Source organism: Schistocerca cancellata, chromosome 9 (assembly GCF_023864275.1).
Source record: "Schistocerca cancellata isolate TAMUIC-IGC-003103 chromosome 9, iqSchCanc2.1, whole genome shotgun sequence".
Classification (NCBI taxonomy): domain Eukaryota; kingdom Metazoa; phylum Arthropoda; class Insecta; order Orthoptera; family Acrididae; genus Schistocerca; species Schistocerca cancellata.
In genome coordinates this window covers 337,648,551-337,673,388 of record NC_064634.1, presented here as the reverse complement: position 1 = coordinate 337,673,388, position 24,838 = coordinate 337,648,551, and the positions used below count along the sequence as shown (strand labels likewise).

General features: G+C 43.0%; 1 long non-coding RNA gene, 1 other non-coding gene and 1 pseudogene across 2 annotated transcripts in view; 2 read left to right on the top strand and 1 right to left on the bottom strand.

Annotated features, from left to right (window-relative positions):
* Positions 1–24,838, top strand: part of LOC126101030 (uncharacterized) — a 676,417-nt gene that overhangs the window by 597,852 nt on the left and 53,727 nt on the right. The window lies entirely within an intron of this gene.
* Positions 13,337–13,454, top strand: LOC126102289 (5S ribosomal RNA; annotated as a pseudogene).
* Trnaa-ugc (transfer RNA alanine (anticodon UGC)) lies at positions 14,904–14,978 on the bottom strand. Its single transcript has one exon. It is a non-coding gene; the product is annotated as a tRNA-Ala (tRNA).

The window sequence follows — 24,838 nt, the reverse complement described above, 5'->3', positions numbered from 1 at the left end:
TCGTGGTTACGGTGTAGTTCCACTTATTGCACTAAAGAAAGCTCTAAACGCAGAAAGATATGAACAAGGTGAAGGGTGGACACACCGCATGTTAATGTCCATTAATACGAGTCCAGAAACTTTTGATAAGCGACCACTTCTATGTCATCAGCGAACTGTATCATACTGGTTTTATATATGTGACAGACACCTCCAATATTAAGATGGCCGTTCATTTCTCTCAGTGTCACTTCAGTACATAGATGCAAACTTAGTGGTGGCAATGAGCATCCGTACCTGATACCTTCTCTGGCTTATGACTCTTACGCTCTTCCCTCACAGTGAATACACCCGTGTCGTTTTGCATAAAGGGAATACACTCCTGGAAATGGAAAAAAGAACTCATTGACACCGGTGTGTCAGACCCACCATACTTGCTCCGGACACTGCGAGAGGGCTGTACAAGCAATGATCACACGCACGGCACAGCGGACACACCAGGAACCGCGGTGTTGGCCGTCGAATGGCGCTAGCTGCGCAGCATTTGTGCACCGCCGCCGTCAGTGTCAGCCAGTTTGCCGTGGCATACGGAGCTCCATCGCAGTCTTTAACACTGGTAACATGCCGCGACAGCGTGGACGTGAACCGTATGTGCAGTTGACGGACTTTGAGCGAGGGCGTATAGTGGTCATGCGGGAAGCCGGGTGGACGTACCGTCGAATTGCTCAACACGTGGGGCGTGAGGTCTCCACAGTACATCGATGTTGTCGCCAGTGGTCGGCGGAAGGTGCACGTGCCCGTCGACCTGGGACCGGACCGCAGCGACGCACGGATGCACGCCAAGACCGTAGGATCCTACGCAGTGCCGTAGGGGACCGCACCGCCACTTCCCAGCAAATTAGGGACACTGTTGCTCCTGGGGTATCGGCGAGGACCATTCGCAACCGTCTCCATGAAGCTGGGCTACGGTCCCGCACACCGTTAAGCCGTCTTCCGCTCACGCCCCAACATCGTGCAGCCCGCCTCAAGTGGTGTCGCGACAGGCGTGAATGGAGGGACGAATGGAGACGTGTCGTCTTCAGCGATGAGAGTCGCTTCTGCCTTGGTGCCAATGATGGTCGTATGCGTGTTTGGCGCCGTGCAGGTGAGCGCCACAATCAGGACTGCATACGACCGAGGCACACAGGGCCAACACCCGGCATCATGGTGTGGGGAGCGATCTCCTACACTGGCCGTACACCACTGGTGATCGTCGAGGGGACACTGAATAGTGCACGGTACATCCAAACCGTCATCGAACCCATCGTTCTACCATTCCTAGACCGGCAAGGGAAATTGCTGTTCCAACAGGACAATGCACGTCCGCATGTATCCCGTGCCACCCAACGTGCCCTAGAAGGTGTAAGTCAACTACCTTGGCCAGCAAGATCTCCGGATATGTCCCCCATTGAGCATGTTTGGGACTGGATGAAGCGTCGTCTCACGCGGTCTGCACGTCCAGCACGAACGCTGGTCCAACTGAGGCGCCAGGTGGAAATGGCATGGCAAGCCGTTCCACAGGACTACATCCAGCATCTCTACGATCGTCTCCATGGGAGAATAGCAGCCTGCATTGCTGCGAAAGGTGGATATACACTGTACTAGTGCCGACATTGTGCACGCTCTGTTGCCTGTGTCTATGTGCCTGTGGTTCTGTCAGTGTGATCATGTGATGTATCTGACCCCAGGAATGTGTCAATAAAGTTTCCCCTTCCTGGGACAATGAACTCACGGTGTTCTTATTTCAATTTCCAGGAGTGTAGATTATCCCTCTCTAGTGACCCAAACCTCGATATGATGTTGTAAATGCGTTCCTCATTCATCATGTAGTTTTGAACACTTACAATAGCCTTCTTTGCATGCAAAGTTCCTGCGTTTCATGTCTGCCCGTTGAGCGAACAACCGTCTTCACACAGGGCGTTTCAGACGTGATGGTCAATTTCAGGGATATGACAGGAATGACCATTGGAAACAAAAAAGTCTAGTAAACATGGACTCTAAAACGCATACATTTATAGCTATGAGTAATGTTATATCCTAGCCAGTGGTGCCAGCCGAGCCCGCTGCCAAAAGGTTGGCAGCATCAAAGTCCGGACGCCGTCCGCATAAGCAACGCCAGCGATACAGGAAATCGCCGCAAGTCTGCGCGCGCCACCGCTGGCTTCTGGCTTCTTAAGCGCTGGAGTCGCGAGCGCTAGGACAGTTCTGTATTCGCCGCTCAGTGGTATGCTCGCCACCGTTTTGTGTACTTACTAGTCCGTTGTGTGTTCATCGCAGCAGAGTTGATGTTTGTCGTCAGCCGACGCTGACCTAGCCGCTCCGACTCGATCTAGACAGATTTCTGTAGACACGGAGTTCACTACTGTGTTTCTGTATCTTCGTTAATAAAGATAAGTACCGACTGTTATTTAATCAGAGTGTTTGGGTTTTCATCTTTCTGTTCACTGTTCCAGCGGACCGGTCGGCCCGCTGTTAAAAGTGTGGCGGTGACTTCGTAAGCCGTTTCTACAGCGAAGTGTTTGTCGCGGCACCACCGCCATAAAAAGTAACTCTTGATCTTTTATACTGTGAAACGAATCTCTTCTACTGCAAGCTCTTTGCTTTCCGTATTTTGGGAACTGGTAGCATTGACTAAACCAAGAAAAACATACGCAGTAAACATGTGCTCTAAAATGCATACCCTAAGAGCTATGAGCACTTGTTCATCTTCGCTAATTTGAAAAACAACTTTTAAGCTATGTATTTTCGAGAACATGTTTACTGGACATTTTTCTTGTTTGGTCTATAGTACTACTTCCCAAAATAAGGAAAGCAAAGAGCTTGCAGTAGAAGAGATTTGTTACACAGTACCGAAGATCAAGAATTGATCATAGCTCTTGTGTTGTTGTTGTCTTCAGTCCTGAGACTGGTTTGATGCAGCTCTCCATGCTACTCTATCCTGTGCAAGATTCTTCATCTCCCAGTACTTACTGCAACCTACATCCTTCTGAATCTGCTTAGTGTATTCATCTCTTGGTCTCCCTCTACGATTTTTACCCTCCACGCTGCCCTCCAATGCTAAAATTGTGATCCCTTGATACCTCAGAACATGTCCTACCAACCGGTCCCTTCTTGTCAAGTTGTGCCACAAACTCCTATTCTCCCCAATTCTATTCAATACCTCCTCATTAGTTATGTGATCTACCCATCTAATCTTCAGCATTCTTCTGTAGCATCACATTTCGAAAGCTTCTATTCTCTTCTTGTCCAAACTATTTATCGTCCACGTTTCACTTCCATACATGGCTACACTCCATACAAATACTTTCAGAAACGACTTCCTGACATTTAAATCTATACTTGATGTTAACAAATTTCTCTTCTTCAGAAACGCTTTCCTTGGCATTGTCAGTCTACATTTTATATCCTCTCTGCTTCGACCATCATCAGTTATTTTGCTCCCCAAATAGCAAAACTCCTTTACTACTTTAAGTGTCTCATTTCCTAATCTAATTCCCTCAGCATCACCCGACTTAATTCGACTACATTTCATTATCCTCGTTTTGCTTTTGTTGATGTTCATCTTATATCTTCCTTTCAAGACACTGTCCATTCCGTTCAACTGCTCTTCCAAGTCCTTTGCTGTCTCTGACAGAATTACAGTGTCATCGGCGAACCTCAACGTTTTTATTTCTTCTCCATGGACTTTAATATCTACTCCGAATTTTTCTTTTGTTTTCTTCACTGCTTGCTCAATATACAGATTGAATAACACCTGGGAAAGGCTACAACCCTGTCTCACTCCCTTCCCAACCGCTGCTTCCCTTTCATGCCCCTTGACTCTTATAACTGCCATCTGGTTTCTGTACAAATTGTAAATAGCCTTTCGCTCCCTGTATTTTACCCCTGCCACCTTTAGAATTTGAAAGAGAGTATTCCAGTCAACATTGTCAAAAGCTTTCTCTAAGTCTACAAATGCTACAAATGTAGGTTTGCCTTTCCTTAATCTTTCTTCTAAGATAAGTCGTAGGGTCAGTATTGCCTCACGTATTCCAACATTTCTGCGGAATCCAAACTGATCTTCGCCAAGGTCGGCTTCTACCAGTTTTCCCATTCGTCTGTAAAGAATTCGCGTTAGTATTTTGCATTTGTGACTTATTAAACTGATAGTTCGGTAATTTTCACATCTGTCAACACCTGCTTTCTTTGGGGTTGGAATTATTATATTCTTCTTGAAGTCTTAGGGTATTTCGCCTGTCTCATAAATCTTGCTCACCAGATGGTAGAGTTTTGTCAGGACTGGCTCTCCCAAGGCCGTCAGTAGTTCCAATGGAATGTTGTCTACTCCCGGGGCCTTGTTTCGACTAAGGTCTTGCAGTGCTCTGTCAAACTCTTAACGCAGTATCGTATCTCCCATTTCATCTTCATCTACATCCTCTTCCATTTCCATAATATTGTCCTCAAGTACATCGCCCTTGTATAGACCCTCTATATACTCCTTCCACCTTTCTGCTTTCCCTTCTTTGCTTAGAACTTGGTTTCCATCTGAGCTCTTGATATTCATACAAGTGGCTCTCTTTTCTCCAAAGGTCTCTTTAATTTTCCTGTAGGCAGTATCTATCTTACCCCTACTGAGATAAGCCTCTACATCCTTACATTTGTCCTATAGCCATCCCTGCTTAGCCATTTTGCACTTCCTGTCGACCTCATTTTTGAGACGTTTGTATTCCCTTTTGCCTGCTTCATTTACTGTGTTTTTATATTTTCTCCTTTCACCAATTAAATTCAATACTTCTACTAGCCCTCGTCTTTTTACCTACTTGATCCTCTGCTGCCTTCACTACTTAATCCATTAGAGGTACCCATTTTTCTTCTACTGTATTTATTTCCCCCATTCCTGTCAATTGTTCCCTTATGCTCTCCCTGAAACTCTGTACAACCTCTGGTTTAGTCAGTTTATCCAGGTCCCGTCTCTTTAAATTACCACCTTTTTGCAGTTTCTTCAGTTTTAATCTACAGTTCATAACCAATAGATTGTGGTCAGTGTCCACATCTGCCGCTGGAAATGTCTTACAATTTAAAACCTGGTTCCTAAATCTCTGTCTTACCATTATATAATCAATCTGATACCTTCTAGTATCTCCAGGATTCTTCCATGTATACAACCTTCTTTTATGATTCTTGAACCAAGTGTTAGCTATGATTAAGTTATGCTCTGTGCAAAATTCTACCACGTGGCTTCCTCTTTCATTTCTCTCCCCCAATCCATATTCACCCACTATGTTTCCTTCTCTCCCTTTTCCTACTCTTGAATTCCAGTCACCCATAACTATTAAATTTTCGTCTCCCTTCACTACCGGAATAATTTCTTTTATCTCATCATACATTTCATCAATTTCTTCATCATCTGCAGAGCTAGTTGGCATAGAAACTTGTACTACTGTAGTAGGCATGGGATTCGTGTCTATCTTGGCCACAATAATGCGTTCACTATGCTGTTGGTAGTAGCTTACCCGCACTCCTATTTTTTTATTCATTATTAAACCTACTCCTGCATTACCCCTATTTGATTTTGTATTTATAACCCTGTATTCCTCCTGCCACCGAACTTCACTAATTTCCACTATATCTAACTTCAACCTATCCATTTCCCTTTTTAAATTTTCTAACCTACCTGCCCGATTAAGGGATCTGACATTCCACGCTCCGATCCGTAGAACGCCAGTTTTCTTTCTCCTGATAACGACGTCCTCTTGAGTAGTCCCCGCCCGGAGATCCGAATGGGGGACTATTTTACCTCCGGAATATTTTACCCAAGAGGACGCCATCATCAATTAACCATACAGTAACGCTGCATGCCCTCGGGAAAAATTACGGCTGTGGTTTCCCCTTGCTTTCAGCCGTTCGCAGTACCAGCACAGCAAGGCCGTTTTGGTTAGTGTTGCAAGGCCAGATCAGTCAATCATCCAGACTGTTGCCCCTGCAACTACTGAAAAGGCTGCTGCCCCTCTTCAGGAACCACACGTTTGTCTGGCCTCTCAACAGATACCCCTCCGTTGTGGTTGCACCTACGGTACGGCCATCTGTATCGCTGAGGCACGCAAGCCTCCCCACCAACGGCAAGGTCCATAGCTTTTGTTTCCAATGATCGTTCCTGTCTTATCCGTGAATATTGACCATCACTTCTAAAACACCCTGTATAAAACCAAACATGTTTCAGTATCTCTGCGCCATCGTCAGTGGATACTTGTATTCAGTTCTCGGGTTCCCGGGTTCGATTCCCGGCGGGGTCAGGGATTTTCTCTGCCTCGTGATGACTGGGTGTTGTGTGATGTCCTTAGGTTAGTTAGGTTTAAGTAGTTCTAAGTTCTAGGGGACTGATGACCATAGATGTTAAGTCCCATAGTGCTCAGAGCCATTTGAACCATTTTTATTCAGTTCTGTAAAATATAAACATATTTTAAGTAATGTTATAGCGAAATTAAGCCTAAAAGCAGTTTTTCTCTGTTGTTGTGCAGGACCCACTTTATATTACTGTGTGTTGGTAGTTTGTCATCTGCTTTTTAAATGATGTTACTCTGTGTTTGCTTGGCAGACATGCAGGAACTTCAAAATAATGTACTAGAACGCCTCAGAACTATAAAAAGTAACAGCTTCATAGGATATTTGCTACTCATTTAATAGCATGTAACCACCACAAACTAAAATAAACAAATGTTAAAATGTAATCACAACCCCAAACATAAACTTATAACAGAAGAAAACTTCCTCATACAGGATGCATTAGCTGAAGGAAAACAGAAGCAACAGCACCCATTCTAACACATAAAAGTAGCTGTCTAGAAAAGACGACACAAGCAGATAAATAAACAAACTCACACACACCAAGAGGCTATGATTAAAGAGCAACTACTCACAGATGTCCACTGTGTGCTGTAATCATCGTATGGCGGTGAAATTTGGTACATATGCTAATGCGCTAATGTGAAACCGATTTGCGCTGGAAAAAACATTAGTTCCAATTTTCGGCACCAGGTGAAAATCTGGCGCTGTATGACGGTATGACATCCACGCTGTAATTTGCCAAGCTGTAACGTGAGTGAACAGTAGGGTTATTGACAAGAGACATTGTGTGCTGTTAGTGAAACTGTTTCATGCGAAAGGCAGCAATTGTATTGCTGTACTGACAGAGTATCGGCGGCTGAAAGGTCTGAGAAGAGGCCTGATGTCATTAAATGATTTAAACAAGATGACAATGAAATTCGAAAACGTGTGTGAGCCTGCTATGGCACCTAGAAGGGAAAGGCGACCTATTCCGGTGGAAGTTATTGACGAGGTTGCTGTTGCTGTAACTCACCACGCAGCTCGTGTCCCGGGCCGCGCTAACGCCCGTGCAGTACCACGAGAATTGTCCATCCCATGGTCAACAGTGCGGAAAGCCTTGCAGTCTATTTTACAATGGTAACCGTACAAGATCCACATAGTGCAGCAACTGAAACATCATGATCCGCAGCAACGTTCTGAATTATCTTTTTGTTTCTGGTACGGATCAAAGTTGATGACATGTGGCCGGGCAATGTTGTATGGAGTGACGAGGCATATTTTATGCTGCAGGGTACAGTGAATACACAGAACTGGTGAAATTGGGGCACGGTTAAATCGCGTGCTATACACAAGAGCCTTTGCATTCGCTGCACATGACTGTGTGTTGTGCATCCACTAGCATCTTTGTTCTCGTTCTATTCTTTGAAGTGAATACACCCAGAGGGCCTGTCAGGTGTACCGTAACGCCTGCCGGTTATAGAGACCTCCTTGTACAGCTTGTGAGCCTGCTTTGGAAGAGCACAACCATGTGGGAACCATGGTTTTCTTGTAACAAGAGGCAGCACCTGATGACTGCTTAATGCAACATTCCACTGACTTGTTATCTCCAGAGGTTTTCCATATGCTTGGCCTGCAAGATCACCTGACCTGAATCCATGGCGGCTTTTGGCTCTGAGGATATCTAAAAGAACGCATTTAGTCTCTACCTGATCTGAAGGCCAGTACTATATACACGTTGCTCAGTTTGCGATGAGTGTCGCATATGCCTTCAATCAGACAATCGTCGGAGACGTGTTTAGAGGCAACTCCGTCACGCTGAACGCCTTAGACACATGGTTCAAATGGCTCTGAGCACTATGGGACTTGACATCTGTGGTCGTCAGTCCCCTAGAACTTAGAACTACTTAAACCTAACCTACCTAAGGACATCACACACATCCATGCCCGAGGCAGGATTCGAGCCTGCGACCACAGCGGTCAAACTGAAGCGCCTAGAACCGCTCGGCCACAGCAGCCAGCTAATAAAATAAAATCAACAAAAGGCCTTTCTGACCAGTTTGACCTTTCCTGCCCACGTCCCTTTCCTATTCCGTTACATATGGAAACTTTGCTGTCGACTTCCTTGCGATCACAACGGCAGATTTACACCTGGTAGCCAATATTGTAACTATTTTTTTCCAGCGTAAATCGGTTCCGCACTAACCCATTAGAACATCTACCAAATTTCGCTGACATACATTGTGTCTCTGTGAATAGCTACCAGCCAGTACAAGGGAGCGCTAGGAGATATAAAGTAAACAATGATATGAGAACAATATAGGGACTGGGTAAAGAGACCATACATATAGGCCCACTAGTACTGGAGACACAGCAGCAACGCGAACACTGTGTTTTGTAAAGTGAAGTTCTGCAAAACCAAGGTATTACGTTTGTTTGTGCATTTCAACGACTGATAAGGACTGCCGAAGAGAGCTGCAAGTAATCGCAGCAAATATAATCATGAAGTATTTTCATGCAACAAAATTACGCTTATAAATAGCGATTTGCTAACTCATCAACCAAATTCACAGTAACATCAGTTACCTGCAGATGACAAGCTACCAGTATACAGTAATATATATAGGGTCCACATAATCCAGCAACTTAGAAAAAAAAAAAGGTAAGACAAAATCCGTTTTTAGACTTGATGTCGTTAGAATAATTATTACTTAATACATGTCTGTATTTTATTGAACTGCTAACGGTACCCACTAACGATGTCACAAAAGAGCTGAAACAATTTGGGGTTTACAGAAAAAACTGTTGATTGCATAACAGATGGTCTTGAAATGCACTAAATTTTTCTTTCTTCTTCTTCTTCTTCTCTTCTTCATATTCTCTAGTCCTAAAGCTGCTGAGAATTTTATCTCTTCCAGTAGGAACTTGCGTCCCAGTAGTTTGATGTCCAGCGGCAACTACAACAGGCATCACATCCTTCTATCTTCCTCCCTACTTCTCCTCCTCCTCCCTCTCCACCTCCTTCACCCTCCAGGGATTCTCTTTAAGGCAAAATAGCCGCTCTTCTGTTTCTGAGTCACGTTCGTTTACGATTTGTTGGTGTGTCGGACGCAAAGTCCTCTGAATCACGTCTGCAGGAGCGCTTCCTTTGATGCTGTTATTGGCCGCCTTGTCTGCTGTGACGAACGACAGAGGCTGCGAACGATTCTTGGTAGTAAAAGGATTACTAGGAAAGCTTTGCATTGCGGCTCCCCTTGCACACATGTCGCTACTGCTGTTACGTATGTTCAGGTCGGCAGGCACATACGCTGTACCTGCCTGTAAGCGCTCGAACCGTTTCTTCGTACTGGTTGACAAGTTACCACGAGCGATGGAACACTGCTGGAGACGAGAGCGGTTAAAAGTTCTGGAGTATAATTTATTTCTGGAGGTGACAAAGGTTCAGTAGTTTCATAGAAACGCTTCCGTTACATAGACAAGATATCTCACCTTAAATGCTAATTAATGAAATATTATTCTCATAAGTCGAAGAACCCTATAATACCAGTCTGCAACATGGTTTTATTATTTGGGGGAACTCAAAGAGACAACATTTCCAGAAATAGAGCCACAAGAATTAAATCTGGTATTGTCATTATGGCGTGCTGCAAAGGCCTCCGCGAGATGTTTGGTGTCCCATCACATACACTTACTATCCTTTATAGTTACCAACATTTTTCTTTCGTAAGATAAAATACTACAATCACAAACAATATTAAAATCAGAAACAGTACTAAAACCAGAAACAGTCTCCAGAAAATATGAACGATTTGACATTTTGGAGAAAGTTATATCACTACATATGTATTGAACAACCTGCCACTTCATACCTAATGTGTTGGAAATTATGTAGTGTTAATTTATGATTTTTTTTTGGGATGTTGGGCAGCGTCGTTACGAAACAGACAACAAAATCGATGTTTGGACCGTCTTCGCGGTGGTCCTCTTCAGGGCAGGGCAGTTTACCAGCCCTGAAAGAAATGCCGCAAAGAGAGTCGAAACGACTTTTTCGTTGTTGTTTGTGTGTTTCATAATAACGCGGCTTTACACCCAAAAGGATTTTGTTCAAATTGTTTCTGACCGTGGAAGCCTACGAAGTTAGGAAAACCTTCCTGTTGTCATTTCCTTCTACTCCACTGAAAAGTAAATTCTCAGGAATTTTTAAAACTAAGATATTAATTAACTTATTAGTTAATTAACTTATGTTAGCCCTTTAATATTTTAATAACTTCAATTTAAGTTAAACTGGTATATCATACTTAAATAGCATGCGCGTTTCTACTTCCGTCTACATCTTAAAGACCCCTTTCCGTGGTATGCATGAAATATGATTCATGTAATGTAGGGTATGTTACGCCACTTCGAAGAAATACCCGGAGCTATACCTGGTACCACCCACTAGAAACTGAAACCGTCTGAAAAAAACATGTAACGCCATCTTTCACACTTCTCACTTTCCCCTGTATAGTTCTAGGTTCTCTTCTATGGAAAATAAACACACTCAAATGTGATTTCAAAAAGATTTGTCTTTGTATAGGACTATATCTACATTTGCCTTGCATTACGATGACTGTTTAAAACAGATTCAAGTAATGTGTCATGGAGGAACCAAACATCGACAGTGGACTGGCGTGACACAAAACAAAACGAAACTGCTGATTTCCTGCTATTAACTGAACTAACTGCCATAAAAAATGACAGATGTACTCATAATGTGATATTGCGGACCTGAACATTCTGGGGAACTCAAACTTTCCCCCAATTTCTTTATGGTACAAAACAAAATTGGGCCAAATAGAACTTAGAAACAATGTGTGCCAAAAATAATTGAAGAGTAAAGTTCGGAATCGTGGCATTTGTACTGTCAACGAGACGTAGTTTTACGTTTATATTATTTTCGATGTTTTGTTGTGGACGTCTATCTTCAAATTTAATGCTTGATCATATAGAATTGTTCATTTGTCCCATTACGTTATGTTACGAACTATGTACATAGTCGCTTATGTTCGCTTATGTTCTACTTAGCATACAACTTCCACAAAGCTCGGAATGTCTCAAATTGGGTAGTCTTTCAAGCTGGTAATTGATTTATGCATCTGGCAAATGAGAAAAGTCTTTCTTTGTACACTAATGTATACCTTATGCAAAATTGAAGATTTTATTGGGAACGATATCAGACTGTTCTTTTTTTACAAAAAGTCTTAAATTGTGCATTACAGTGTTGCTTGGTCGTATATGTTTGTAATGGCAGCAGTGACCTCAAGGAAGACACTAGAAATAACAGACATAAATGCGAGATTCCATAGCTGAATTGATTCTCGTGTAACGTCAAACAAAAGTTCTCAATGAAGAAAATATTATCCTTTCATACTTCTGGAAAACTGTAAACCTGTAAAAGTACTTGTATCAGAGTACCAATAAAAGAACTAATAAATAGAGGCCGATTCTTAATTTCCAACAGGAACGCATCTAATTTCTTCCACCATCTGTGTGTCATGTAAAGAAAACAAATGTCGTGTCCGTATGGTCATGTTTCCCAAATTTCAGTTGCGATTTCTGCCACTTATACGACAACCTTTGCAACAGCTCGGCGACGAGTACATAAAAATTCAGGCTTGGCAAACCAAATTTTATTGGCACAAATGACGAAGAACGACTTTTAAAACTGCTGTTAACAGAAACGATTTACATGCGAAACAGTGAAAACCATTAGCATACTAATCGCGCGCTGATGAACTCTTCAGGCAGGCAATTTACATTGCCAGAAGCGAAGAAACGGTCGCATTTCGAGAACGTAATTTGAAATTTAAGCTAGCGCAGTCACCGTTATATTCAGAACAGTCTAGCAGACGCTAAGGACGACAGTTTGCCTCCACTCAGCGTTTGTTTGTTTTAGTGTCTCCTCTTCCTCCATTTCTCATTTGCATCTGTTAATAGCCCCAATCTAAATTAAAACGTGAAAAGATCTAATCATCCAGGGATTTTGATCATGGGAAGACGCGCGCTCGTTTGTCTTTCAGTGTGGAGAGTCTGTAGGCGTGTTGTTTACCAATGCAGAATGCATTAGCGGAGAGGGAAGAATTACGACTTACTGCAGTTAACACAGAGCTGACCGCTCGTGTTACTCAAAACCTATTCGTCGCGGCTTCTTAGGGCGCGTCTGTTTTTCGAACTAGAACTTTGTCCATATACAGCGCCAGGTTTCATTGAAACCGATCAATTCAGTGACAGTGGATGAGTCATTTATCACAGAAATGTTCTTGCGCTGCACTGCGCTGGAAGGTAGATACGGTGGAGCTCCAGCACAATACCTTCGCCAAGGAAATATTTTAACAATAGCGTGGTCGTGAGCTGCTATATATCCAACAGGAGGCAAGATTTTAAAATTATCATTTTTTAAATAACTGAGTAAGTGGATTTGTAATTTGCCTCAAGCACGTAGTTCGACTAAAAGGTAATTAATATTATCGTACCTTATATAACTAATAGTTGTCTACCCAACTGATTTCACAATGTCAATTATTTTAATACCTAAAACATAACCGAATTTCACAAGTACATGCAAATTAAATCACCAGGCCTGGTAGGGCATAGAAGGGCCATGAACAGTGACAGATGTTGAGTGATTACTATGAAGCGCATGTAGATGTGAGGCAGCGATATCACCACGCGACAGAGTTTCAAAGGAGCTTCATTGTGGGACTTCAAATGAACTGTTGTTCAGAACGTGCGATGTCCAGATTTTGCATGGGGACCTGAGAGCAGCCGGCCGGGGTGAAAAAGCGGGTCTAGGCGCTACAGCCTGGAACCGACCGACCGCTACGGTCGCGGGTTCGAATCCTGCCTCGGGCATGGATGTGTGTGATGTCCTTAGGTTAGTTAGGTTTAAGTAGTTCTAAGTTCTAGCGGACTGTTGACCTTAGAAGTTAAGTCCCATAGTGCTCAGAGCCATTTGAACCATTTTTGAACTTGCGAGCAGGCCAATGGCCTGGCCGCAGTGGTAACACCGGTTCCCCTCAGATCACCGAAGTTAAGCGCTGCCGGGCTGGGCTAGCACTTGGATGGGTGACCATCGGGTCTGCCGAGCGCTGTTGGCAAGTGGGGTGCACTCAGCCCTTGTGAGGCAAACTAAGGAGCTACTTGATTGAGAAGTAGCGGCTCCGGTCTCGGAAACTGACATACTGCCGGGAGAGCGGTGAGCTGACCACATGCCCCTCCATATCTGCATCCAGTGAGGCCTCTGGGCTTAGGATGACTCGGCGGCCGGTCGGTACCATTGGCCCTTCCAAGGCCCATTCGGACGGAATTTAGGAGTTAGCGTGAGAGCAGGCATACTCATCGTCAAGTCTGGTCGACTACCTCTGACCACGACAGGGGAGGATCGCCATATTTGCACGAAGTACACATCTTCCCATCTGTGCTTGCAATTCGAGAATAAGCAGTGAACACTGGCAACTTCGATGTCATCCTGCGCTATTGGTTGGACATTAGCAGCGGCAGGACTAGAGTATGCGTGGTTTAACACCACAAACCAATCGCTTCGTTTGGAGTGGTACAGCAACTTGGAAGCATGGACTGTTGATTAATAATGTCCCGTTCTGTTCATTGATGAGTCGCGTTTCTGCACTACCCTGGATGGCCATCGTCGTCGAGTATGGTAATGATGTAGAGGAGATCCCATTCTTCTGATGTATTGGAGATGCACGTTACTCCTGGCTTGTCGGGAGCCATTGGTTGACTTCAAGTCACGGATAGTAGTGACTGTGGCAGTATTTTTCAACAAGATAACGCTCGTCCACATGTGTCACGTGTCTCTATGAACTGTCTGCGTGATGTTGAGGTTCCCCCGAGGGCATCAAGATCCGCAGATTTGGCCCTGATCACTTGTTGGACGAATTCCGTCCCAGTGCCAGTATTTGGGATATCAATGACCACTTATATTATTTGTGGGCAAGATTGCCTCAGGAGACGCATTAGTTCAATGCAGAGAATGTACAACACCACACTCATCCTTCCTGGGTCTTTGTAAATTAGACTCGATTTTAAACTCATTGAAATAACATCACATACGCTCTCAATCTGTGAAGATTCATTTCGTTTTCTCTTCGTCTTCTGGGTATTTCATTTTTTTTGTCAGGGAGTGTATGAAAATAATTATGGAAGCCGCATTTTTTTAAATCAATAAGCTGAACTTATATCCTCCTTTGATTAAATGAAGCACATCCAACAACAGGAAATAAAGATAGAAAATCATTAAACAATATATGTCTATCCATATACCAGTAATGTTAGGTTGGTACGGCAAGTCGGAGAAACAAGAAACATACGTTATGCTGTGCAGCCACACCAACAGGGTTGCAGAATTCGCTACTGTATGACTATGTTTTGCTGTATTGCACTCTACAGAACTGCAGATGATGGCAACTGCTGGAGTGGACTTCTTTTTCGACCTTGGTGCAGGAAATATATTTTATTAGAATTATATATTAATACCTTCAGCTGCTGACAGGCGTTGATATATATCAACGTGGACAGGTGAAATTGTGTGCCCCGACCGGGACTCGAACCCGGGCTCTCCTGCTTGCATGGCAGACGCTCTACCCATCTGAGCCACCGAGGGCACAGAGGATATAGTGCGACTGCAGGGACTATGTAGCGCACGCCTCCTGCGGGACCCACATTCTCACCTTGCATGTCCACACACTACATTCGTAGCGTCCCATCCCAACACACTCATAACTCTTGGAAGACGCTCTTACCAAGTCCCCTAAGAGTTCGGGTAACATGTGTGCATCCGCACAGAAGAACAAGGTCATGGCTGGTATTCAAGTCCGAAGGAACAGACACCATTAATGACCTGCAGCCGTCTAGAATGAAATTAGGATTATATATTAATACCTTCAGCTGCTGACGGGCGTTGATATATACGAACGAGGACAGGTGAAAATGTGCGCCCCGACCGGGACTCGATCCCGGGATCTCTTGCTTACATCGCTGACGCTCTATTCGTCTAAGCCACCAACGGCACAAACGATAGTGCGACTGCAGGGACTATCTCGCGCACGCCTCCTGCGAGACCCACATTCTCACCTTATATGTCCACACACTACAATCGTAATGTCGCTGCCCAACACACTCATTACTCGTGGAAGACATTCTTACCAAGTCCCGTAAGAGTTCGGGTACTATGTGTGCATCCGCACAGAAGAAGAAGGTCATAGCCAGTATTGCCAGAACTATATACTTATGTGGATATGATGTCTGTTCTTTCGGACATGTCCGGAAGAACAGACACCATATCCATATATGTATATATATCTTATTGTTTTCGACTGCTGCTTTTGTGTCTACACATGAAGTACAGACGAACTAACAATATAAACTGTTGTTGTTCTTCAGCGTCTATTAAAATCTCTCTGTCATGTAAATCTGAGCCGGCCGGTGTGGCCGAGCGGTTCTAGGCACTACAGTCGGGAACCGCGCGACCGCTACGGTCGCAGGATCGAATCCTGCCTCGGGCATGGATGTGTGTGATGTCCTTAGGTTAGTTAGGTTTAAGTAGTTCTAAGTTATAGGGGACTGATGACCTCAGAAGTTAAGTCCCATAGTGCTCAGAGCCATTTGAACCATTTTTTTTTGTAAATCTGAAGGTAGTCTGACAAGGCCACCAGAGAGTTTGTGCACGGAGTTTAAGAGATGCAGGAGCAAGTGCGGAGGATCGACGTGCGAATTGGGCTAGGTGTTGCCAAAGAACACCACTGTCATGTTTATGTTGCACTGGTGAGGAGAAACAGAGGAGTCTTGGGAATTCGCCACTGTCTCCTGTTTCTAAGATGTTGGACCATCATTTTCTGTTGGTCGATAAGGACAGTAAGCGGAAGCGACAGAGACAAAATGGAGGACGCTGTTTTGGCGTTGTTCTGTGAAGGTTTTCATCAGTGGTGACTACAGGACAGAGTCGAAAGTGCTGTGGCGGCAAGAAAACGGCACACAGCCAGACAGGCTAGCACACCTAAGTTAGTCAGTATTAGCCAGATGTTTCATACATCATTCAAACGATTCTTTTGTAGAAATGATATGGAACGAGTCAGTTTATAGGAAATGTATACATAATTTGTATTCACATTAATAAACACATTTTTTTAATCATACTCATACAGTTACACTTAAAACAATTTTTTTGTGGCAACGAGTTTTTAAACATGGATTCTTCAATGAAATTACTATCTGGCAGGAATTTTATGGTACTGGGCAAATGAGGAAAAATTTTTGTTGCTGCACGTTGAACTATTTTCTGTGCCACTGACAGTTTCAATAAGTTTATTTTTGCCGCTAGTGTTGTAGGTATGGACATCGCTTTACTTCCAAAATTTTAATGGGCTGTTTACGTCGAATTTCAACATTAGCAATTATAGATAGAGCTCAGTAATGTGCTTCTTTCAGTTCAAGTTTTCATCAATACGTACTTCTAAAAATTTCGAACGTTTACCCTGTTTACTGATTCCTGCTCATGTATTGCATCAATTTTTGGTATGACTCTATTTGTTGTACAGAACTGAATAGAGCGTGAATGCCTATTTTTTTTTCAAAATTTAGGGTGAGTCCTTTACCTGACAACCACTTCATAATTCTTTGGAAAATGTCGGTTACCATCCCTTCTGTTGCTTTCTTTCTAATTGAATTTATTATAACGTTAGTATCGTCCACAAAAAGTAGCAGTTGTGCTTGTCGAATTTTAAGTGGAAGGTCATCCAAATATACAAGGAAAAGGAGTGGACCCAAAATTGAATCCTATGGGGCTCCCTCTGTGATTTCTCCCCAGTCACTAAAAGTATCCAGCTTTCCAACGCTGAATTACTCAGCAGAAGGTTTTGCATTCTGCTTATTATGATTCAAACAATCTGTGCAGAAAACCACCAATTCCACAAAACTTTTTTCCTAAGGGTGTAACATGATCTTCACAATCAAACGCCCTTGAAAGATCACAAAAAATACCAGTGTATGCTGTCAGATTTATCTTGACCACCCCAACTAACTTTTTGTCCATAACTAAAATAGAAAAAGGTATCAATCGAATCTTAGTTATCTGTCAGGAAGACGTTAATCAAAAGATTGCATTTCCTGTAACTTTGTTCATTATAATGATATTAACAGTAGTACATCCTTTATAAATAGCACCCTATATTTCTTATGTGGTAATCCTTTACCCCTCCGCAAGACCTGATCATAGTGCATCATTCATTGAAACATGACGTTATTGGAAACGTAAACCAAAATAGATTTAGACTCTCTTGTACTAGCACAGATACGTGGAGTAACGAAATTCTTTCACTTGGTGGAGTTGACAGTAAACAAACGAAAATACAGATAAAACGCTCATCGGTCATTCAGTCAACCGCCTTCAGTTGAAGGCTTGCATTAGTGTAATGTACACAAAGAGAGAAAAGGTAGAAATGTCACTCATCTATGGAGAATTGTAGTTGACAGAACAGTATCTGCAATAACGTTTTCTTATTTGCAATACAGCTATATATAGTAGACACTTTAAAACGATATGTTTTGTGAAGTAAAGGTTTGTTTTTGATTGGTGTAAATTGTACTCTAATAAACTTCAACTGAAGATGTTTGTGTGCGTAACCAGAGTGTCTTTTGTTACTATCATCTCCAGCAAGTGGACGAATTACGTCACCCTCAGTACCTGTACTGTGTGCAAATGCAGCAGAGTCATAATCAATAGTGCGTTATATTTTTAATAACGTCATGTTTGCGTGATAAAAAGACGTACTACTGCTCATATCTTTGTAATGAAGAAAGCTACAAGGAAGGCAATCATGCTCAATATGTATTTTATTTTATTTCTAGACAACAAGTTATTTGGAGTGTTCAGCATAAATGGGAGACCCCCGTACAGTGATTGCTAAACCCACAGTATTTCCTGTTGTCCTAGGCAATCCTAAGTTTGCAATTATTTTCAGATTTAAAAATAGAGAGAGAAGATTCTGTTTGTAAAATGTTCCATATACTAACAGTTTTTACTGCATGAAAAGAAAAGAAACTGACAGAACATACTATTAAAATTTTGTTACAGTACAACAAGATCGAACCTTTTGAGAAACAATGAAATGCTTATTTCAGCTACTGTAAATCAAGGACTCGAAAGAGAGAATAGTGTCTTTACTAAACCTGACAAGGGCAACATTGCTGTTATTGTGTATGACATTGAATTTGAAAACACATACAAAAAATTTTCACTGAAAATGGTATAGCACGTAAAAAAGACGGGACCAAAGAGTCAACAATTCTCCAAACAGAAATATTGATGGTACAAACGTTTATACATTCATAAACTGAAAATTGTCTCCTGAAGTAATGAATCCACAAATTCCAAAACTGAGATCTCAAGTGAAATACCTATTTCAAGATAAATCAATTCGCCATTTAATGAATAACATGACTTGACCATTTTATAAACTTAACAAGCTTTTGATTAACAGGCTAAAAAGTTATACCCATTTGGAATCTATCAGCGTAAAAAACAGCTTTAAGTTTGCTAAAACAATCGAAAACGTAAAAATTACAGGTGATGCAGAGTTAGAATCTCTTGACTCCGCTAATTTAAACACTAAAGTGCCAGTGAAAAAAAAAAGCATTCAAATCACAAAAAGAAATTTGTTAACACACAAAAGGTGAATACTAGAAAAATATTTGAGCTTTCCGATTATTTCACCTGTAATGAGAACTCTACCACAAGAATGAGGGTCTCGCAATGAGTAACAGTTTACCTGACGCATTAATAGAAATATGGAGAATAGGTTTTTTGAGAAATACGATCTTTAAGCAGAAAACCGTTTATTACAAATGGTGCATCGATGAAACAGTTCTCCCCTTTAAGGTATTATTGCTAAACATGTTTTCCGCCGGCCCCAGTGGCCGAGCGGTTCTAGGCGCTACAGTCTGGAACCGCGTGACCGCTACGGTCGCAGGTTCGAATCCTGCCTCGGGCATGGATGTGTGTGATGTCCTTAGGATAGTTAGGTTTAAGTAGTTCTAAGTTCTAGGGAACTGATGACCACAGCAGTTAAGTCCCATAGTGCTCAGAGCCATTTTGAAACATGTTTTCCGAATTTCCCGAAAATCAGCCTGCACCATCGTGACAACAAATGCCCATGCATATCGTGTTCAACTATATAAAACACCAATCTTCAATTCAATGACTGATTATCTAGTATGCCTAATATCACAACAAAGTGAACTAAATACAGAACTCGATATCCTGCAATAAACTACTATAGCCAGCGATTATAGAACTACTGATCTTACCAACACTTACTGGAAAATTAAGAAACGAATACACAATAAGGTAAACTAATCACGAACAGTGAACAGAAAACAAAAACTAAATATATTGCTGAGACCTATAAAGCCGATATATCAAGAAAAAAATGAGCAGTATTTTAAAACTGTTTTTGATATAGATACTGGCAAGTCCCATGGTCCCAGAAATTCCAATACCACATCAAAATATCAAAATCTCTACAGTACTTCCACAGACTAGCCCACAGATACAAAAAGAAGCGATCAGGGAACTTCAGTTTACGTATGTCGATATAGCAGATTTAACAAAATATTTTGTGTTTAGTTAGTAAAACATGAGTCCATTTTGAGGTTGCATGCAGTAATGTTCACCTGTTATGCTTTTGATGGATGACGAATGCAATGTACTAATGATAAAAATATATTTTCTATGTGGTATAATTGTAATTTAACAATTTTCATATTTTTTTTTACTTTACTTGTACAGTGAAACCTTGCTTCTTGCCAAATTTCATGTTTCTACATCAACGGGCAGTACCCTATAGGTTCTGATGACTGAGTTTGCTAGTATCAAAATATATGACATAAATGCCCGAATCTTTTTAATTGCATTGACTTAGAAACTTAAATATTTTTACCCCGCCTAGGGACCATAGACCATAGTCCATGGTGACAATTATTGACCTATATGGAATAAAATCGTCGTAACTTCTGAACGGTTTGCGTTAGGACGTTCAGACTGCACGGCTCGCCGTGGGGCATGCGCACGCGTCTTGTTTTTGTCGGCCATACGCACGTGAAAATGTCACGGTACATCGTGCCCGAGCGTACAGCGCTTGTGAAGGCCTACTATGGGAGCAATAACGGTCCAACTGCGGCTCAAAGGAAGTTTGTGACCGAGTTCAAGATGAAAACAACCGATCCAAGTGTGCTAACAGTCACGAATTTGATTCGCAAGTTTAAGAGAACGGGTAGTGTTCGTGAAGGCAGTGTTGGCATTGTCGGTCGTCCAACAAGGGTGAAACACCTGAAAACATCGAGAAGACTTGCGCTGTGTTTCAAACGAACCCCAGGAAATCGATCAGATGTGGTGCACAACAGGTGGGACTCAACTAGGAAAGACTGCGACAAATTGTTGTTGAAGAGCTGCATCTCTTCCCATACAAAATTCAAACTCATCAGCGATTTAGCTCCACGGCCATGGAACAGTGATTGTGCTTCGCCAACACTATTGTCCACAGAATTGACTAACAGGATTTTGATGTGAATATGTTTTGGTTTAGCGACGAAGCCCACATTTATTTGGATGGGTTCGTCAATAAGTAAATTTGGTGCATTTCGGGACTGAGAATCCGAATTTTGCGATCGAGTAGTCTCTCCACCCTCAACAGGTGGCTGTGTAGTGTGCAGTGTCCAGTCACGAAATAATCGGCGGGATATTCTTTGATGGCACGGTGACTACAGAATGGTACTTGCAGGTTCTGGAAGATGATTTCATCCTCATTATCCAAAGTGACCCTGATTTCGACAAGATGTGGTTCGTGCAAGACGGTGCTCGACCCTATAGAAGCAGGAGAGTATTTGATGTCGTGGAGGAGCCTCGTTTGGCCGCCATATTCTCCGGTTCTGAACACATACGACTCCTTTTGTGGGGCTATATTAAAGAGAAGGTGTACGGCAATAATCCCAAAACCATTACTGATCTGAAAACAGCCATTCAAGAGGTCCTCGACAGCATCAATATTCTGACACTTCAGCGGGTCATGCAGAATTTCGCTATTTGTCTGAGCCACATCATCACCAATGATGGCAGGTAAATCAATCATGTCATAACCTGAATCTGAATATCTGTAGTGACGTTTACATTTTGAATAAAGTGTGTGCACGCCGTAGTCGGTAAATATTTTACGTTTTTTTCATAGAGTTCAATAACTGTCACCCTGTATGTGACACAAAGTTGAACTCCATACGCTAGACTGGTTCCAGAGAGAAAGTGATATGAACAGACGGACTGACAGACAGACAGACAGACAGACAGATGGATGGATGAAAAAGATAAAAAAAAATTCTTTTCTTCTGATGTAACTACAAATTAACCATTTTCGGATTTTTTCTTTTATTTTTAGTGTCAAACAGTGCGTCTTTGCAAATTTAATGATTCTAAGCCGATGGGAAGTAGAGTATAGGTTTTGATCAATGATTTTTCGAGTATCACAATATGCGACGTAAATGGCCGTATCTTTTGACTATGTTGACTTACAAGCTTAAACGTTTTACACAATAAAGGGAACATAGATCTTAACATGTTACATAAGTTTGTATTTGATATGTCTACCAATTCCTGAGAAAAATGGTTCTTAGCAATCGGATAGGCGCACAGAGCGCACAGACGGATGGACAACAAAGAAACCCTATAAGGTTTTCATTTTTACAGACAGAGACACGGAACCCCAAAAAGGAACATTACAGTAGGTTATCAGAAAAACAGCACTTTGAAATTACATATTCGTCATAGCAATGGACCTAAACGTGACGAATTCTGAACTCAAATGCGTATAAGATGAACTGCAGTGATTGTGATCTGTACTACATAGGTCGAACGGACGTTCACTTGAACCACGTTTTATATATATATTGAACACAAAATTGAGAATCTGTTAGATGACGATAAGTTTGGTTTTAGGAAAAATGGAGGCACCAGAGAAGCAGTTCTGACGTTTCGTTTGATAATGGAAGCAAGAGTGAAGAAAAGGCAAGACACGTTCATATGAGTTGTCGATTTAGAGGAAGCTTTTGATAATGTAAAATGGTGCAAGATTTCTGAAATTCTGGGATAACTAAGAGTAGGCTACTGGTGAAGACGGTTAACATACAATACGTGCAAGAACCAAAAGGGAAGATTGGAAGACCAAGAACGATGAAGCAAGGGATGCAGCTTTTGGCCCTATAGTGCTCAGTCTACGCATCGAAGAAACAGTAATTGGAAATATAAGAAATATGCAAGAACGGGATTAAAATTCAGGGGGATGAACGGTGCAATGCGCACAGAATACTAGTAAAACAGAAAACGACAAAGGTAGTAAAAAGTAGCAGAACTGAGAACAGCGAGAAATTTAACCTCAAAACTGGCGATCATGAAGTAGACGAAGTTAGGGAACTGTGCTAACTTGGAAACAAAACAACATATGGTGTGACGAAACAAGGAGGACATAAAAAGTAGCCTAGCACAGGCAAATAAGGCATTCCTGGGCAAAAGAAATCTACTGGTATCAAACATAGGCCTTAACCGAAGGAAGAAATTGCTGAGAATGTACGTTTTTAGCACTGCACACTATGGTAGTGATTCATGGACAGTGCGAAACCCGGAACAGAAGAGAATCGAAGCGTTTGAGATGTGGTGACACAGAATAATGCTGAAAATTGCAAGGACTGATAAGAAATGAGGAGGGAACATAAGGGAACACTGACAAGAAGGGACAGGGTGTAGGACATGTCTGAAACACCAGGGGTACCTTGTATGGTACTAGAGAGAGCTGTAGAGGGTAACAACTGAAGGAGAACACAGAGACTGGAATACATCCAGAAAATAACTGAGGTCGTAGGATGCAAGTGCGAATCTGAGATAAACAGGTTAGTGCAGGAGAGGAATTCGTGGCGAGTAGCATCAAACCAGTCAGAACACTGATAACTAAAAAAGAAAAGAGAGCAACTAAGGAAACATTGCTCGATGTGTTAGAGGAAACTAAAATCCTTAGGGAGAAGCAGTGCTCTCCAGAATAGACTTTAAATGAACAGCGCGATTGTAATCAGAATGAGTATTTTAACAATTCTGAGGAGCTGTTTTCCGGATCTGAAAATTTAACGTCATCTCTTAAAATGTGAAGCATTAACATACAGAAAAAGGAGTGACTATGACACTAACTGCCTTCTGTGAAACAAAGGGGAAAGCGGGACTGCTTCCGTATGGCACATCTGCACTCGTACACATCACTTCAGCGACCGAAGACAAGGAACTACACTCCTGGAAATGGAAAAAAGAACACATTGACACCGGTGTGTCAGATCCACCATACTTGCTCCGGACACTGCGAGAGGGCTGTACAAGCAATGATCACACGCACGGCACAGCGGACACACCAGGAACCGCGGTGTTGGCCGTCGAATGGCGCTAGCTGCGCAGCATTTTTGCACCGCCGCCGTCAGTGTCAGCCAGTTTGCCGTGGCATACGGAGCTCCATCGCAGTCTTTAACACTGGTAGCATGCCGCGACAGCGTTGACGTGAACCGTATGTGCAGTTGACGGACTTTGAGCGAGGGCGTATAGTGGGCATGCGGGAGGCCGGGTGGACGTACTGCCGAATTGCTCAACACGTGGGGCGTGAGGTCTCCACAGTACATCGATGTTGTCGCCAGTGGTCGGCGGAAGGTGCACGTGCCCGTCGACCTGAGACCGGACCGCAGCGACGCACGGATGCACGCCAAGACCGTAGGATCCTACGCAGTGCCGTAGGGGACCGCACCGCCACTTCCCAGCAAATTAGGGACGCTGTTGCTCCTGGGGTATCGGCGAGGACCATTCGCAACCGTCTCCATGAAGCTGGGCTACGGTCCCGCACACCGTTAGGCCGTCTTCCGCTCACGCCCCAACATCGTGCAGCCCGCCTCCAGTGGTGTCGTGACAGGCGTGAATGGAGGGACGAATGGAGACGTGTCGTCTTCAGCGATGAGAGTCGCTTCTGCCTTGGTGCCAATGATGGCCGTATGCGTGTTTGGCGCCGTGCAGGTGAGCGCCACAATCAGGACTGCATACAACCGTGGCACACAGGGCCAACACCCGGCATTATGGTGTGGGGAGCGATCTCCTACACTGGCCGTACACCACTGGTGATCGTCGAGGGGACACTGAATAGTGCACAGTACATCCAAACCGTCATCGAACCCATTGTTCTACCATTCCTAGACCGGCAAGGGAACTTGCTGTTCCAACAGGACAATGCACGTCCGCATGTATCCCGTGCCACCCAACGTGCTCTAGAAGGTGTAAGTCAACTACCCTGGCCAGCAAGATCTCCGGATCTGTCCCCCATTGAGCATGTTTGGGACTGGATGAAGCGTCGTCTCACGCGGTCTGCACGTCCAGCACGAACGCTGGTCCAACTGAGGCGCC